At 39.2% G+C, this 18,041-nt stretch overlaps 1 long non-coding RNA gene across 1 annotated transcript in view; it reads right to left on the bottom strand.

Annotated features, from left to right (window-relative positions):
* LOC132006395 (uncharacterized) overlaps positions 1-18,041 on the bottom strand; it is a 96,870-nt gene that overhangs the window by 25,895 nt on the left and 52,934 nt on the right. The gene's annotated exons all lie outside the window — the stretch shown is intronic.

The following is an 18,041-nucleotide window of genomic DNA, read 5'->3' as shown; positions in this document are numbered from 1 at the left end:
TCCACACATGAATCTGGTTATATACACTTAATAGCAGTTTTTATCCAACCAAAAATAGAATATTCAATAATATCATTAATATTAAATAGTTCGTTAATACTAAAAAATTTAATTAATATTAAACAAGAGAAAAATTTCCACAATACTTTTAACTCTCCTTCTAATCACTCTCTCCTCCAGCTGGCCACAAACACTCCTTCCGAAATTTAGCCTCCAGATAGTGCTCCAAACACATTATATGCTTTCTCTCATACATGTATGCTCTTACTACACTATCTGCCCAAAATGTTCTTTCTTTCTTGACCAACTGGACAACACTCTTTTCTTCTTTTAGTGGTCAGCTCAATTATCTTCTCTTTACTAAAGTCTTTTTGTGGTTGATCAAATCTGAAGTAATTGCTGTCTAATCTACTATATATAATAGTATTCTGTGCATTTTTATTGAGGTATAATTGACATCTACCATTATCTTACTTTCAGATTGAAATATAATAATTCAATACTTGTATATATTATAAAATTATTACCACAGGAAGTCTAGCTAACATCCATCACCACACACAGCTACAAAAATTCTTTTTCTTATGATGAGAACTGTTTCTTGTGACGAGAACTACTGTCTTAGCAACTTTCAAAAAAGCGAATTTATAAAACTTGTCCCTTTCCCCATAGCTTATAAATTGTATGTCTGTCTTCCTTTTAGATTATAAATTCTAGTGGTACAGGTAATATACCTTAGAGGTCCCTATGCCCATAAAAAGCAGTTAATAATGCCTACATTATCTGCACCCTAAGAAAATGATAAGGACCAAGAAACCATGTAGATTGAAGTGTGTTTTAGAAAGTGCAAAGTGTTCTAAAAATGTGGATTAGGTTATTATTAATATAATGTGGGGGATACATTAAATGTACCAAAACATCCCTCATGAAGTGAGCTGTATCTCCTACAAAAGCACTTAATGTGGAAAGTTCTACTCCAAGAGTGTCTGAGGATAGAATTGAACGGAGTAGAAAAAAGGGAAGAAATTTCCAGTTTCTCTGGAGGAGCGGGAGGAGGAGGGAAGGGAAGAGAGGAGAGAATGGATTTTGTGTAAGGTCAGAAAGCTGCATATTCCTGCATGTGATCCTTCCTTGTGACCGTCTCTCCCCATCATCAGCCCTCTTCAACAAAGTCATTAGACGATGGAATGATTGAAAGTAAGATGACAGAGTTTGGGGCCAGGGGATCCAAAGTGATGGAATATTTTGCTCAGATCTGAAGGGCAAGAGAACCCCTGTGGGACCTTTTGGTTGCCTTAATGTTGGTTTTAATAGTAATCATGATGGCAGTGGTACTTGTCCAGAAACTAGTTCAGTTCTATTCACATAAGAGACTCATTTTATTAAATGAGGAATAGTCATTCTACTGGAAAGATGGAGAAACTCCTGAACCAAGTGGTTTCACTAATGCAGTTATTTTCCAATCTTCTTAGCAGTGAGACTCTTTACAAATAAAACCTTTGCTGATCCCCATTACATAAAAAGTAACAAACAATGAATGGTTCCCTCAGAGGGATTAAATCTCTATAGTTCCATGGATATCCGTTTATTGTTTATGTAATAGGATATAAATACTGAAGTTTCAGCTAAAGCATCACTATGAACATCACTTATATTTATAGCAGATGACTGAGACAAGGTTCCATAAATCCTGGATTGCTCAGAAAGATCAAGGATATAAACCGGTTCAGAAGGTAGAGAAAGGATTTGTGACATTTTCTTTAGCGAGAGCTGTTGATCTGATGAGTCCTCCACTGCAAAGCAGGAAAGAAGAGCAGTGCTGGTGAGACAGAGGCTAACATTTAACCCAGGAAGTAAATTAATAACATGGAGCTTTAAAAGCACTTTCTGGGGGCACCTGGGTGGCTTAGTCAACCAAGCATCTGAGTCTTGGTTTAGGCTCAGGTCATGATCTCAGGGTCTTGGGACTGAGTGGCACAGGGGACTCCACAGTCAGCACCGAGTCCGCTTGTCCCTCCCCCTCCTCTTCTGCTCCTCCCCTCACTCTCTCACATAAATAAATAAAATCTTTAAAAAAATAAAAGTGCTTTCTGAACGCTCCATGCAGTCGTCATGAAGCTATAGTTTATTGCTTATGGTAGCAGGAAGAGGGGGTTTTATTAGGATTTCTATATACTTGTGTGGTCTTTCAAGGAAAAAGTTTACAAGAGTATGTCCTTGAACCAAATGTGGACTATTCACGAGAAAGAGATCTGGGTCATAGCTCTCTGAAATCCTGCCCAAAAAGATTCAGTGGAAGCACAAAAGAACAACAATTGGGGTAAACCACCACAGAATCAGGTGCTGAGCAGTGTGAGACAGCTTGAGAAATAACACTCATCACCTGTGTTTTATAAGTTGCCAATTACTGGAAGCTCTGAAGAATCTATTAAAGTACCAAGAGAGAGTCAACTCCAATGACTGGCCAGAGCCAAGGACCTTCGAAGTAGCCCAGTCAAGCAAAGCCTGCCTTACCACTTCCCCTGTTCCCTAGTCCCCCAGCCAGGAGCCCAAAATAGCATAAATTGCTAGTATGTAAAAGAGTGAGTGACAGAAACGAACCTAAAGAAAGTTACAACCAACTACACAACCAGGGAAAGGAAAGGAAGACATTGAGTGGAAGATTGAAGAGAATTTATTGATATCTTGGATCAGATGCATTCCAGTTACCAAGAAAAAGCAGTATTTGTTCTTTTTCACCTGTGATCCTATGAATGTCACTTTCCTATGAATGAGCAGGAAAAGGATGGGATATGCCGAATTTTCCAGGTAAGGACAAAGGAAAATAATTCACCCATGGAAAAATTGTTATGGGTCAGGTTGATAAAATAAAAATAAAAAAATAAGGTAGCATTCTGATTACATCCTAGGAGTTCTACATTCACCATACCAGCTACACTTGCAGAAGTTCTAGAGCACCTCTTTAAAGCCCCCGGAAGGTAGAATCCAGAATATCAGAGTTTTAGGTGAGGCCATTCAATACTCATCATTCATTCAATAACCATGTATGGAGTGTCTCCTCTGGGCTGAGCACTACATTAGAAGCGTCCGCCTACATATGTCTTTTATTCTTATGACAATACACATTCTCCAGGGATTAGGAGAGTTGGATGTAGACAGATGTAGGAAGTCAAAGCTTTCTCACACACTCAATTTCACTTATTTCCTTCCAATAATGATGTAGTCAGGGCCAGGTGGTCATCTCTACTCTTTTCTAAGAAAAATAAAGCCAGAGGAATTAGATAACTTACCAAGAACACAGTCCTGGTGGGTGCTGAAGTTGCTCCTCTTTATCATGGCACCTATCTCTCCCGGGGTCTGTCTAATACGAGGAACACACTCAAAATTTGTTGTCTATCACTTCACATGCTTTTTGCAAATAGTCTGTGCAATATGCATTTATAACTTACTGTATTCTTTTTATTCTACCTTGATAAACCTTCATTAATAAACTTATCCCTCATTTTCTTTCTCTTTTTTGCCCATTGGATTAGTGTTAATGCAGAAGTTTTGGTCCTCTACAAAGGGGCTGTGATAAAAAGAAAAGTTTGGAGACTATGTTTTCTCTTTTTAAGTTTATAGATGTAATTCCTTTGTTTTTTTTTTTTAACCCATATTTGAATATTAATTATTTTAAAAGACTCCTCTAAAAGGAGGTAGACATCTAACACAATGCAAATTCTTAGAAAGAAATCATTTCAATTCTAGGATACATCAATCACTTTTAAGTTAGGAAACTCTTCGTTCTTGCATTTTCCAGTATATGGGCTGCCATATTTGAGTATCATAGACTGGAGGGCTTAAACAGTAGAAATTTATCACAGTTCTGAGGGCTCGAAGTCCAAGATCAAGAAGTTTCTATCAGGGTTAGATTTTGGTGAGACATCTTTTCCCAGCACGTAGATGGCCACCTTCTCACTGTGTATGTACATGCTCTTTCTTCTGTGCACATGCAGAGAGAGAGAAATATCTCTCTCATGTCTCTTCTTCTTTTAAAAGGAAGAGTCCTATCAGATTGCCTCAGACTTGTGACCTCATTTACAGGCCCTGTCTCCAAATACAGTCACATCGGGAGTTGGGATTTCAATGTATGAATTTGGCAGGTAAACAACTCAGTTTACACAGGTAGCAACTGATCCCCAGTGTTGCCCCAGAACATAGTAAATCCAAACTAACATCCCAACACCCAAGCTGATATTCAGAAAAGGACTGGTTGAGAAAAAACAGGGAGTTCTTTTTTCAGAGAAAAAGAGGGAGAGAGAGGAAGAGAGAGGGGACCCATGTAATACAGAGACAAACTCACCATAACACTGTAATCAAGAGTCCTTCTCCCCTCTGAACCTCTTCTACCCAAACAGCCGTCACTGGAAGACTGTATTACCTCATACATAAGCAGGTAATCTCTGGACAGAGATTAACAATTTACCATTTAGATTAGCTAGCTGTATAGATGGGACTAGTCACCTAATGTCTCTCCTTTTTTTACTCATCTGTCTCTCATTTCTCTTTCGCTAATGTCTCTTGATCTTTATGTCTTTAATGATGATATCAAAAGCATTTATTTGACAGAGATGCTGTGCAGATTGAGAGACTCGGTGTGATTTTCTCTAAAGATCTTTCCCACCTCACCCTGACATGCTCCTACAATCAAGCACACCTAGGATGACTCTACACTAGTACTTAATTGACCCTCATAGTGACTACTCTAAAATAACATTCTCTGGATCCATTCCTACTAAGATGTTACCTCTGGAAACAGTCAGAGGGAGGACTCAGTAGAGGGGTGCTTTGCAGAAGACAGACTGAAAGGCAGGAGCCCCTCTCCAACAATGATGGATTCACTACCTAATTTTTTTAAAAAGGAAAGAAATGACTTCTACAAGGGCGAGGAATCTCCGTATCTTGTTTACACTTGTCCTCAGTGCCTACCAAAGATTGAAAATATGTTTTAAAAATTTTTGTTGAAGGAAGTAAGGAGAAAGGAAGAGAGAAAGGGAGGGAGGAAGGAAAAGAAATCTTTTTTTCTTTATTTTAGATACTTAATATCTAACATAAAATCAAATGAGACACAAAATTGCCAACCCTGACTGTCTCATCTAGCTCCTCATGTGGTTCTTTTATCAAAGAAATTTCTAACTTTTTTTTTAAACTAAGATCCTTTTATTCACCAAGTCAGAGCCATTTTACAAAGTAAAGTAAGACTTCCAGTTTCTGACCCAACCTGTAAAGACCTTGGAAGTCATAGCTCCCATTCTCACAGTAAGGAAAATTCTGAACAAACTGAAAATCAGTAATTCTTCTTTGATCCATCAGAAAAATGGGGTTTCAGGAAAAACTTACTACCAAATTTGGAGGCAGATGGGAAAATACAGAGAATTACAGCTCAACAGAGCAGAAGCCCAGGAACAGAATTCTCCGCAGAATCTACTATTAATAGGAATACTTTAATATATAATTGACAAATTACTGGAGGCCCAGTAAGGTCTAGTTTGAGAGTTCAGAACTAGGATAGGGCCCAGTCAGAGGAAGCCCTCAATGCTTTTGTGAGTTTTACCCCAGGAGCCCTAACATGTGTTCAGTGACTATAGTTATGGATAAGTGAAATAAAAGACAGGAATGATACAAGTGATAGGAAAGATATGCTAAGAAAAGAGAGAAAATGAGATCATAAAAAGTGCTTGATTAAAATCAAAGCAGAAAAAGAGTGGGGGGGAAAATGAAACAAAAATCAAAAGCAACAGGTAAAACACGATTACAAACATGGTAGATATTAAGCCACCTGTATCAATGGTGTTTTAAATATGAATGGTGCAAATATACCAATTAAAAGACAGAGACTGCTAGAGTGGATAAAATAACAAGACCAATACTATGTTGTTTATGAGAAACTTTAAGCTATACAACACAGATGGATTAAAAGTAAAATGATGGGACGCTTGGGTGGCTCAGTGGGCTAAGCCTCTGCTTTCGGCTCAGGTCATGATCTCAGGGTCGTGGGATTGAGAAGCACATCAGGCTCTCTGCTCAGCAGGAAGCCTGCTTCCCCCTCTCCCCCTGCCTGCCTCTCTGCCTACTTGTGATCACTCTCAGTCAAATAAATAAATAAGATCTTAAAAAAAAAAAAAAAGTAAAATGATGTATTGGCAAAAGCTTTCTCCTAGAATTCTATAGGTTTCTTTTTCATTTTGTTTCTTTTGCTGTGCAGAAGCTTTTAAATTTGATATAGTCCCATTTGTTGATTTTGCTTTTGTTGTTGCTTTTGGCATCATACCCAAAAAGTCATTGCTGAGACCCACAATGAACAGCTCCTTCCCTGGGTTTTCTTCTAGGAGTTTACTGTATCAGGTCTTATGTTTAAGTCTTTGGTCTATTTTGAGTTCATTTTTGTGAGTGGTGTAAAATAGGGGCCCAATTTCATTGTTCTGCATATGTTTATTCAGTGTTCCAATTTTTGAAAGAGATTATGCTTTCCCCATTGGATGTTCTTGGTTCCCTGTTGAATAATAGTTGTATAAGCAGGAGTTTAATTCTGGGTTCTCTGTTCTGTTCCATTGGTTTGTGTCGATTTTCTGCCAGTACCATACTGTTTTAATTACTACTGCTTTCTACAATAGTTCAAAATCAGGAAGTGTGTTGTCTCTTGCTTTGTTCTTTCTCAGGATTTATTTTGGCTATTTAGGGTCTTTAGTGGTCTCATACAAATTTTAAGATTTTTTCTATTTCTGCCCCCGCAAATATCATTCTCAATGGAGAAAAACTGAAAGCTTTTCCACTAAGGTCAGGAACATGGCAGGGATGTCCATTATCACCACTGCTATTCAACATAGTACTAGAGGTCCTAGTCTCAGCAATCAGACAACAAAAGGAAATTAAAGGCATCCAAATCGGCAAAGAAGAAGTCAAATTATCACTCTTCGCAGATGATATGATACTATATGTGGAAAACCCAAAAGACTCCACTCCAAAACTGCTAGAACTTATACAGGAATTCAGTAAAGTGTCAGGATATAAAATCAATGCACAGAAATCAGTTGCATTTCTCTACACCAACAGCAAGACAGAAGAAAGGGAAATTAAGGAGTCAATCCCATTTACAATTGCACCCAAAACCATAAGATACCTAGGAATAAACCTAACCAAAGAGACACAGAATCTATACTCAGAAAACTATAAAGTACTCATGAAAGAAATTGAGGAAGACACAAAGAAATGGAAAAATGTTCCATGATCCTGGATTGGAAGAATAAATATTGTGAAAAAGTCTATGCTACCTAAAGCAATCTACACATTTAATGCAATTCCTATCAAAGTACCATCCATCTTTTTCAAAGAAATGGAACAAATAATTCTAAAATTTATATGGAACCAGAAAAGACCTCGAATAGCTAAAGGGATATTGAAAAAGAAAGCCAACGTTGGTGGCATCACAATTCCGGACTTCAAGCTCTATTACAAAGCTGTCATCATCAAGACAGCATGGTACTGGCACAAAAACAGACCCATAGATCAATGGAACAGAATAGAGAGCCCAGAAATAGACCCTCAACTCTATGGTCAACTCATCTTCGACAAAGCAGGAAAGAATGTCCAATGGAAAAAAGACAGCCTCTTCAATAAATGGTGCTGGGAAAATTGGACAGCCACATGCAGAAAAATGAAATTGGACCATTTCCTTACACCACACACAAAAATAGACTCAAAATGGATGAAGGACCTCAATGTGAGAAAGGAATCCATCAAAATCCTTGAGGAGAACACAGGCAGCAACCTCTTTGACCTCAGCCACAGCAACATCTTCCTAGGAACAACGCCAAAGGCAAGGGAAGCAAGGGCAAAAATGAACTATTGGGATTTCATCAAGATCAAAAGCTTTTGCACAGCAAAGGAAACAGTTCACAAAATCAAAAGACAACTGACAGAATGGGAGAAGATATTTGCAAACAACATATCAGATAAAGGACTAGTGTCCAGAATCTATAAAGAACTTAGCAAACTCAACACCCAAAGAACAAATAATCCAATCAAGAAATGGGCAGAGGACGTGAGCAGACATTTCTGCAAAGAAGACATCCAGTTGGCCAACAGACACATGAAAAAGTGCTCCAGATCACTCGGCATCAGGGAAATACAAATCAAAACCACAATGCGATATCACCTCACACCAGTCAGAATGGCTAAAATCAACAAGTCAGGAAATGACAGATGCTGGCGAGGATGCGGAGAAAGGGGAACCCTCCTACACTGTTGGTGGGAATGCAAGCTGGTGCAACCTCTCTGGAAAACAGCATGGAGGTTCCTCAAAATGTTGAAAATAGAACTGCCCTATGACCCAGCAATTGCACTATTGGGCCTTTACCCTAAAGATACAAACGTAGTGATCCAAAGGGGCACGTGTACTCGAATGTTTATAGCAGCAATGTCCACAATAGCCAAACTATGGAAAGAACCTAGATGTCCATCAACAGATGAATGGATCAAGAAGATGTGGTATATATACACAATGGAATACTATGCAGCCATCAAAAGAAATGAAATCTTGCCATTTGCGACAACATGGATGGAACTAGAGTGTATCATGCTTAGCGAAATAAGTCAAGTGGAGAAAGACAACTATCATATGATCTCCCTGATATGAGGAAGTGGTGATGCAACATGGGGGCTTAAGTGGGTACGAGAAGAATAAATGAAAGAAGATGGGATTGGGAGGGAGACAAACCATAAGTGACTCTTAATCTCACAAAACAAACTGAGGGTTGTTGGGGGGAGGGGGTTTGGGAGAAGGGGGTGGTATTATGGACATTGGGGAGGGTATGTGTTTTGGTGAGTGCTGTGAAGTGTGTAAACCTGGTGATTCACAGACCTATACCCCTGGGGATAAAAATATATGTTTATAAAAAATAAAAAATTATATTTCTGTGAAAAATGTCATTAGAATTTTGACAGGGACTGCATTGTATGTATAGATAGCTTTGGGTAGTATAAACATTTTAACAATGTTAATTCTTCCAATCCATGAACACAAAATGTCTTTCCATTTGTTTGTGACTTCTTCGATTTCCTTTAACAAACTCTTATAGTTTTCCTTGTATAGATATTACACATCCTTTTTCTTTTGTTGTGCAGAGGCTTTTAAGTTTGATGTACACATCCTACAAATTACAGTTAAATTTATTCCTAGGTATTTTATTGCTTATAATGTTATTGTGAATGGGGTAGTTTTCATTTCTTCTTTCAAATATTTCATTATTAGCATATAGAATTGTAACTGATTTCTGTATGTTGATTAATGTCCTCACACTTCACTGCATTTGAAAACATGTATCAAATAGGAGTTGATATCCAAAATATATAAAGAACTCATACAACTCAATCACAAGCAATCAAGCAATCCAATTTAAAAATGCACAAAACAAACAGACAACTTTCCAAAAACATCCAAATGGTCAACAGCTACATGAAAAGGTGGTCAATGTTATTAATCATTAGGAAAATGCAAATCAAAACCACAAGGATATATCACCTCATACCTGTTAGAATAGCTGTCATCAAGCAGACAAGAGATTACAAATACCAATGAAGATGTGGAGAAAAGGGAATGTTTGTACAATGTTGGTGATAATGTAAATTGATATAGCATTAGGGAGCCTCCCATAATATGGGAGGCTGCTCAAAAATTGAGAATAGATCTACCATAAGATCTGGCAATTTCATTTCCGGGTGTATGCCCAAAGGAAATGAAAACTGGATACCAAAGATATATATGTATTCCCATGTTTACTGTAGCTTTATCCATATCAATCAGGATATAGAAACAATCAAGTACTCCTGAATGGATGAATGGATAAAGAAGATAGGACATATGTAAAAATATAGATATATGTACACACACGCACATACATACAGTGGAATATTATTCAGCTATGAGAAAGAAGAACATCCTGCCATTGGCAACAGCAGGATTGAATTTGGGAACATTATGCTAAGGGAAATAGCCAGACAGAAAAAGAAAATAGTGTATCATATCACTTATATGTGGATATAAGTCAAATTTGTAGAAAAAAAGAGTAAAATGCTGGTTACAATGGGATGGGGATTAGAGGCTAAAAGAGATGTTGTTTAAAGGTACAAACTTGCAATGAATAGTAAATCAGTCTTGGATATTTAATGTACAACATAGTGAATATAGACAACAATATTGTATTATCATCATCCAACTTGCTAAGAGGCTAGATCTTAGTTACTCCAACCACTGAAAAGAAATAATTACATGACATGATAAAGGTGCTAATTATTACTATAATGGCAATCTTATTACAACATATAAATGTATTATACTATTATACATCTTAAATTTATACCATGTCTTATGTCAAATATACACCAATTTAAAAAAGGAAAGGGATGCAGAAAGATATACCATGCTAACAGTAATCAAAAGAAAGCTATAGTAAGTATATTAATTCCACATAAAGCAGGGTAATGAGTATGTCAGAGACTCACTTGATAGCAGAATATTAGAATTCTAATCATAAAAATTCTAGTGCATTTCATATTAAGATTGTACTCCTAACCCCACCTTGTCCTAATATTTCTTTATTTTTTCCTGTCACCTTAAAAGTTAATGTGCCAAGACAGAGGTCCTAGATGGTTTATACTGATTCCCCAGGTTATATATTATGATCCCATACCCAAACCAGTCTGGATTATTATTTCCAGAATTTTTCCAAAGCATTCTGATCCTTTTCCTACCTGGCAAGTAGCTAATCTAGGATTGACAAGAAGGAATATGAATCATGTCTACCACCAGGTTGGAGTTAATACCCTGGCTAGAGTCCCAGTCCCCAGCATCTGAAATCTGCTCAGAATATTTAACCTCATGCAACCACTGGACACCTCAGTCAGCCACATCCAGCTGATCTACAGGACCTGTTCAGCTGGCTGCAGAGAACTTAGATCCAGGAAGGATCCAGGTTTTGTGGGACCTGAAGCTTTTACAAATTTGAAGGCATCCTTGAAGCAAAAGAATAAAAAGGTAGAGCATACAAATAAGTAAGAAATTACAACAAATCATAAGATTTTTTAAAAAGTGGACAGATGCCATAAACACCACAAAAATCCAGAAAATAACATTTTCATTAATTAACCTGGTACAGGAAAATCTACAATATTTTCTCCACAGCTTTGACGGCTTACTCTTTGATAGCCTCTTCCTATAACAATACTATAGAAAGAGCTTTCTATAAAGAGAATAGAAAAAAAATCGAACCTTTCATTTAGTTTTGGTTGCTCAAAATTCCCTTTCATTGCCAATCGTTTAGAGAAGTTTCAGCATCCCAATTCAATATTAATGATGTCACGCATATGTTTAAGATTGCCAAGTGCAGAGAAACTTCTTCCAGCTCCCTTTATATTGAATTTGTAAGATTTCAGGGCATTTAAAATTTTTTTGCATAGTGACGACCTTAAATCCTCTTTTAAGTGACAACCTTCGAATTTGCCCAGTTTGCCCTGAAAGCAGCACAGTTGGTGGTAGTGTTTCTAGACGCCTACACTGGGTTGACTTGACAGTCACTTAACTGCAGGGGAAGGAACAGAGAATTACATAAATGGAGTTTCAACTAAATAGGTCTTCAACTCAACTCTCCTTAGGGAGATGCTTGAAATGCCCAGTCAGTGGGGACAATGGGTGATTGGGAAAATTGAAGTGGAAAAAGACCATTTGCAATAAAACTATCCTACTTTTGCAAATTTTCCAGAGCATATGACCATGTGAACACAGTGCTGAGACCTCTCTCAAGGACTTGGATAGGCTTTATTAGCTCTATGGTGTATCCTCCTCGAGGTCAGAATTCAGGGTAATGTTGTTTTTATGGAAACAAAATAATGCGACCGTGTGTTTCTGTGTGGCCCAGGGGCTGAGGCGGAACTAAGGAGGTTTTTATTCTTTATCTACTTGCAAGGGTATATCTTTATATCCTTTAAAATATCCAGAGCTACATTTTTTTCCTCCCTATTTATAATCCCTCTCAATCTCTTCCCTGTGGAGTCTTTTAAAATCCTTCCTACCATTTCAGCCTTCCTAGAATGGGGCAATGAGTTTTGTTTTAAAATGCAGACTGTTGATTTCCAGCTGAGGGGGAGAAAAAGTGAAAACAATGGAAATAAAAGGTCAGGGAATCCCTCAGGTGAGTCACAAAACTGTTTGTGTATTTTTTAAAATTTCACGTCTAAGATTTGGCTGAAAAGTGACAATTCCGAAAGGTTGAGCGGGAGGGTATGAAAAATCACCATTCTGTGACGTGACTCGGGCTCCACACCCTGCCTGCCGATGACTTGCAGAATTACAGAGCAACCCAGAGTGGGAGAAATTAGCAAATCCTGGCAGGGACAAAGACAATACTGAGGTAGTGATGGAAAATGCGCAATAGGGCCAGCAAAGTCGGGGATTTGCAGGGACAATTCTAGACCATGGCCCTTCGAGTGTAGACACTGTAGATAAAATATCTACCTAAGTAGATAAACTGCAGGAGGGAATGGGGCAGAAAAGGTCAAGTTGGAACCCTTGATTTTTTTGAGCCAACTAGGAGAAACTATTGGCACAAATCTTGCCATTAAAAATAATCTAACTAAAATCAAACCCCCCAAATTCCCATTCTTTCACTGTTAGATTCTTTTAAGGTTTGGCAAATAAACTCACCTTCCCTAACATCTGTTTTCATAAATGTTTAATAACCTTGAGGAGGTCTGAACTTGTACTCACTGCAGACTCCCCATAGACCCACAATCTCTAATTTAGAAAAGATACTCTAATAGTTAGAAAGGCAAGATTTAAGTGTGGTAGGGATAAATGTTGGGTGTCTTTTTTTTTTTTTCCTTCCAAGCTTTGTTAGAAGTATGGAAATTCATATTCTAAATAGAGAATGGTTTCACGGGATCATTTTCAGAGTTCTAACATGAGAGATGAAATTACTTAAGAGCCTGATTTCAGCCTAGTTAAAACTGCTAGGGAAGGCAATTCAGTTTCCACCGTCACCGAATGCCACGCTGACCCAGATTCAGAGCAGAGAGAGCACCTGAGTGTCACCAGGCAGTTCGAATGCTGATTGAACAGAGATTTTATTTAAACATTTTTAAACTGCCATTTCTTTAAAAAGAAAAAAAGAAAGCCCCAGGGCATGCAAAGAGTAAAATATACCAATCATTAAAATATTTAAATTCACCAGCAGCAGTGATTAATAAAACATTCAAAAGAAAGAGTTCACCGGGGGGAAAAAAAAAAAAAGTAGTCCCAAATTGTCTAGTCTAAAATAGCACTCACAACCCTGTCGGCTCATTTTCCTCACCCCTTTCAGCCCGGGCCCTCCCAAAGTTTACTGCAATTCAACAAAAACATGCTAAACACCTGTTCCTGTTCCAGAACAGGCACTCTGTGGTTAGAAAGAGGATCGCATGTAGTTCTCCTCTTAGTGTATTTGTAATTAATAATCAAGACATGATATTCTTTCTTGTATCTATCCCCAGTCTATATAAAATGCAAGATCATAAACCAGGGCTACTGGCCAAACATAGCCTTCAGGCAGATTTTTGTTTAGCCAACTGGTTTCCCAAAAATATATATTTTTTTAATTTTTAATTTTTTTGGAAGATTTTATTTATTTATTTGACACAGAGAGATCACAAGTAGGCAGAGAGGCAGGCAGAGAGAGAGAGAGGGAAGCAAGCTCCCTGCTGAGCAGAGAGCCTGATGAGGGACTCCATCCCCGGACCCTGAGATCATGACCTGAGCCAAAGGCAGCGGCTTAACCCACTGAGCCACCCAGGCGCCCTCCCAAAAATATTTTAATTATTTGCCGATATTTTTCAAACCAAGTGATTACTTACACACACACACACACACACACACACACACACGAGGGCGCATGCACAGCTGGGTTCAATTTCCACCCTGCAAACTGCTCAGAACTGGTCCTAGCTACCAATTAGGTGAGGGCTTTAGGAGCGCACCAGTCCTCATAACACCCATTGTTTCCCCACTCGACAACCTCCTTTATTTAGGGGAGCAGGCTGGCTCATATACACGTTTGAATTCGGAACCTGTGCCGGAAAAATGCCAACAAAATACGGTGGGAGTCTCCAGAATGGACAGGCAGTTAGTCGGCAGGAAGAAATGTGGACACATGGGAGGAAACAATGTGCGAGTCAGGTGTTGACAGGCAGAACCATGCAGGTAGGAATGAAGAAAAAGAGCATCCCTCGAGAAATGAACCATATTCATAGCAAGACAAAGGCAGGAAAGGGCCAAGAGTAAGCCCGGTAGTCTGGTATGATTGCATGACCCACACATGTAATGGGAAATACAAAAGCCGGAAGGTTCGATGGCATCCACCAGAGCGTAGATGCCTCCAGCTCAGTCCGGTGCTCTACGTTTTAGAGTAGGGAAGCTATGAAATCAGAACCGTGCTTTTGGGTAACGTTCCTATTAAACTCGTAAACTATAAGAATCCCTTGAGTTACTGTGACAACTATCCCCAAACAGCAGAATTTTTATCCTTAATTGTATTCTGTGTCCCTTTTGCAGTATGAACTCATCAATAACATCACATCCAACTGACAGCTGAAAACTCAAGAAACCACTTTTCTCCAGGGTACAGATGGAATATGGATGTACTGGGGAGGATATTGAACTTCCTGTCAGAAGACCAGGGCTCTCTTATCAAAGTCTGCCACTTACTATGTGCTCTTGGACAAGTGGCTGACCTTCCGTGACATTTCCTGTAAAATGTTGGTGATAATAGCCTTCTTCATAGGGGTGTTGTTAGAATTAAATGAAACAAGTGGCAAAGCATTTGAAAGTACTTTGCAAACAACACAATGTAATGCAAATAGAAGCTATATTATTATAGACACCAGGTTGGTTAAATTCTAGCCCTTTCCTTAAGAGTTCTTTGCCTTACATTCTCCCCAAGATTATTCTGTCTTTTATGTGTCTAACCCCTTTATTTCATCCATATATACTTTTAAGGGTCATATTCAGTTAGTTCGCTTGATAACATCTCAGAATTTGGATCCAAATGTTGGGCTCGGCCTGTTTCCAGTGACCTAAGCCCACTGTTCTTCCTCACACTGCCCTAAGAAGCTACTCAAATCCATTCCTCACGAGTTTCTTGTATAGCTTATGCACAGCTCTCCTCTTCTTCACTCTGGCTTTATTAGCATAATCCTTGTTATTGTTCATAATACTCAAGATTCTCTAACTTATTTTCAGATACCCCAGATAAAGTGCTAGATAACAAATTATTCCAACAGATAATTAGACAGACAGGTAGGTCGGTAGATAGTAGACGGATGATACATAGATGTAGAAAAACAAACAATACCAAAGATCTGAAACACACAAGGGAGATATCTCAGGCCATTTTTTGGAAGAGAGACAGTAAGCGGAGATGGTAAGGTGAGTATCAGGATGCCAGACATGTGTACGCACAGAGAGAAGTTGCTGATATCACGAAGTCTGCGCTCAAGTACATAGTGCTGGCCACATGGGGCTAGAAACTTGGAACTCAGGGGGACTCCCAGGAGACCCTCCTCATACACAGCTTGGGCCCCAGGCGGCACTCTATCAAGTAAATCTAAACAGTTCCTCTTCTTCTGCCAACTATATCAGGGAGGTCTGCCTTAGGCAGGTCCAAAGGGGAAAGGAAAACTGAGACAAAGGAAATGAAGCTAACTCTGGTAGCTTGGGAGCTCCTGGCTCTGGTTGTCTAGACGACGATCCTGGGTACCATATGCATGGGCTGAGAACATGGGCAGAGACTCTCCAACCCTGAACTTAGTCCAAGGCAGCTCAATCTAAGGGTACCTGTCAATACCTGGCAAAAACAGACTAAAGCCTCTCTACTCCCACAAATAACTTTTCAAGAATAAGAAGCCAGCACTTAGTCACCTATTATACAAGAAAATAAGGTGGCACACAGGCATGAATAAAACCACAGACAGAAGAAACAGACCTAACAATGATTCCATATATTTGAACTCAGTCTGGGAGGGGAGGACATGAACATATACAAGTCAAATTCAAAGCAGAGCAACTTTCAAACTGAGAGACGTATAGAATGGCACTTAGGATGGGGGAGGACAGCCTTCTGCATGGGGAGGCTTTGTATCATAACCCCAGCTCTGCCATCTGCATTGTTTCAGGACAGAAGATGCTACAAGGTCAAATGACAATAGATACAAAGAAAGCACTGAGTCAGGTGAAGTCAAAGAGAAGGGTTATAGCTTATCACCTGCTAGCATTAACAATGTCTCGAAGCCTCAGTCTCCCTATCGGTAAATGGGAGAGTAAATATTTCAAGGAAGAAGTTGAAAGCGAAATGAGTTGACTTATACAAAAGCTTGACATATTATCAGTGTTCATAATGTCACCTGCTTCTGTTAGACTTTTTCAGACAAGTATGAAAGCAAATATCTTATTGCTATTACATAGGATGCTGTTTTAGAGGTGGGGTGGTCATAAATCTTCCTGAACCAATCATAAAATCCTACCCAATTCTGGAAACTAAAAAGGGAAATTTCATGATGACAACCAAGTTATGCAGGAAACACCAAAGACCACCCTTGAGCTCATCAATTCAAATCTCAAAAACTATGAACAAACCAATTTCCTGCTGGATAGCTTTACATCCAAAGAAAATGCCTGAAGTATGGACAATCAGAAGCAATTTCAGAAAGACTGAGATCTCAGCAATTTTAAGTGGTCAGGAAATCTCCAGAGCACTGAGAAAAGAGTAATCCAAACTGATCAGCCCAGAGGCCCTTGTCCATGGAGGGCCAAGCCTTCCTCCCCACTGTAGTAACCAATCAAGTGAGCACAGAGCTGCTGTGATTCTAGGGTTTCCTCCACCTGTGATCACCATCACTCTCTGCATGAAGAGGAAGAGTGAGCAGCAATCAAGATAATGCAGCCTGAGTCATTTCTAGCTGGTGCCCTTATAAATATGCTTCAGTTGTCCAGAATAATTGCTTCCAGTAAAGGCCAAACATACAATTCTGACAGGGATGTCCTTATGAGTTTGTGTTGCTTGTAAACCTGTCAGAATGGATGCCTCCTTGTATTTCCATCTTTAAACCAAGCTAACAAGTCAGGCTATTTTTCAGGAAATCATTCCATGTGTTCCATTAAAAGCCAAGTTTGAAAGTTCTATGAGCCCCTGGGTACCTATGGTTTTAATGAGTTGGCTTCATCTTTTCCTCCAATAAGGTAGACATTCAGTCTCCACTAGTCTCTGTCTGTCACCCAAACCTGCTCCCCTTTTTGTGTTTTCCATCTTGGTAAAAGCTACCAGTAGTTAACCTGGTAGTTCTGGAACCTGAGAATTGTCCTCCGACATTCTCTGTTTTGAAGCATCCACAACTAACTGACCAGCTATCCTAACACTGTATTCTGAAGATCTCAAGGCTATGACTGCATCTCCATGTGTATGCTCACTGCCCAGTCAGACCCTCAGCCTGTCTCACTGGGGCAAAATCTAAAGGTCTCTTCACTGTCCCTTAGTCGCACCTCCTAGAACCACCCTCCCCCAACAGACTGCTCACTAGAAAACAGAAACTGGTTTACTGTCTTCTTTAAAATGATTCACTGGAGCCCATCACCATTAAGAAGAAATCCAAACCCATCAGTATTGTACACAAGCCCTTCCAACGCATCATTTTGTCCCTGTACCATCTCTGCCACCCCCCGCCCCGATCCTCCATGTGCTGTGGCTGTACAGAACTACTTGCCAATCAGTCAGGATACCAGGACCTGGCCCCACCACCACCACCACCACCACCCCCAGGTCTGAGTGGTTTGTCTCCCTAATAAGCTTCTCTATGTATCCTCTCTCCCATTTTCCACTGATTCATCTGGTTGATGTCTAATCATCCTTCATGACTCAATTGAAACGTTAAATTATTGGGAGGCTTTTTGCTACCTTTCATCTATACTCCTGTAGAATTCATTT

This window comes from Mustela nigripes, chromosome 18 (assembly GCF_022355385.1).
Source record: "Mustela nigripes isolate SB6536 chromosome 18, MUSNIG.SB6536, whole genome shotgun sequence".
Taxonomy (NCBI): Eukaryota; Metazoa; Chordata; class Mammalia; order Carnivora; family Mustelidae; genus Mustela; species Mustela nigripes.
This window is presented reverse-complemented; position numbering and strand designations above follow the sequence as displayed.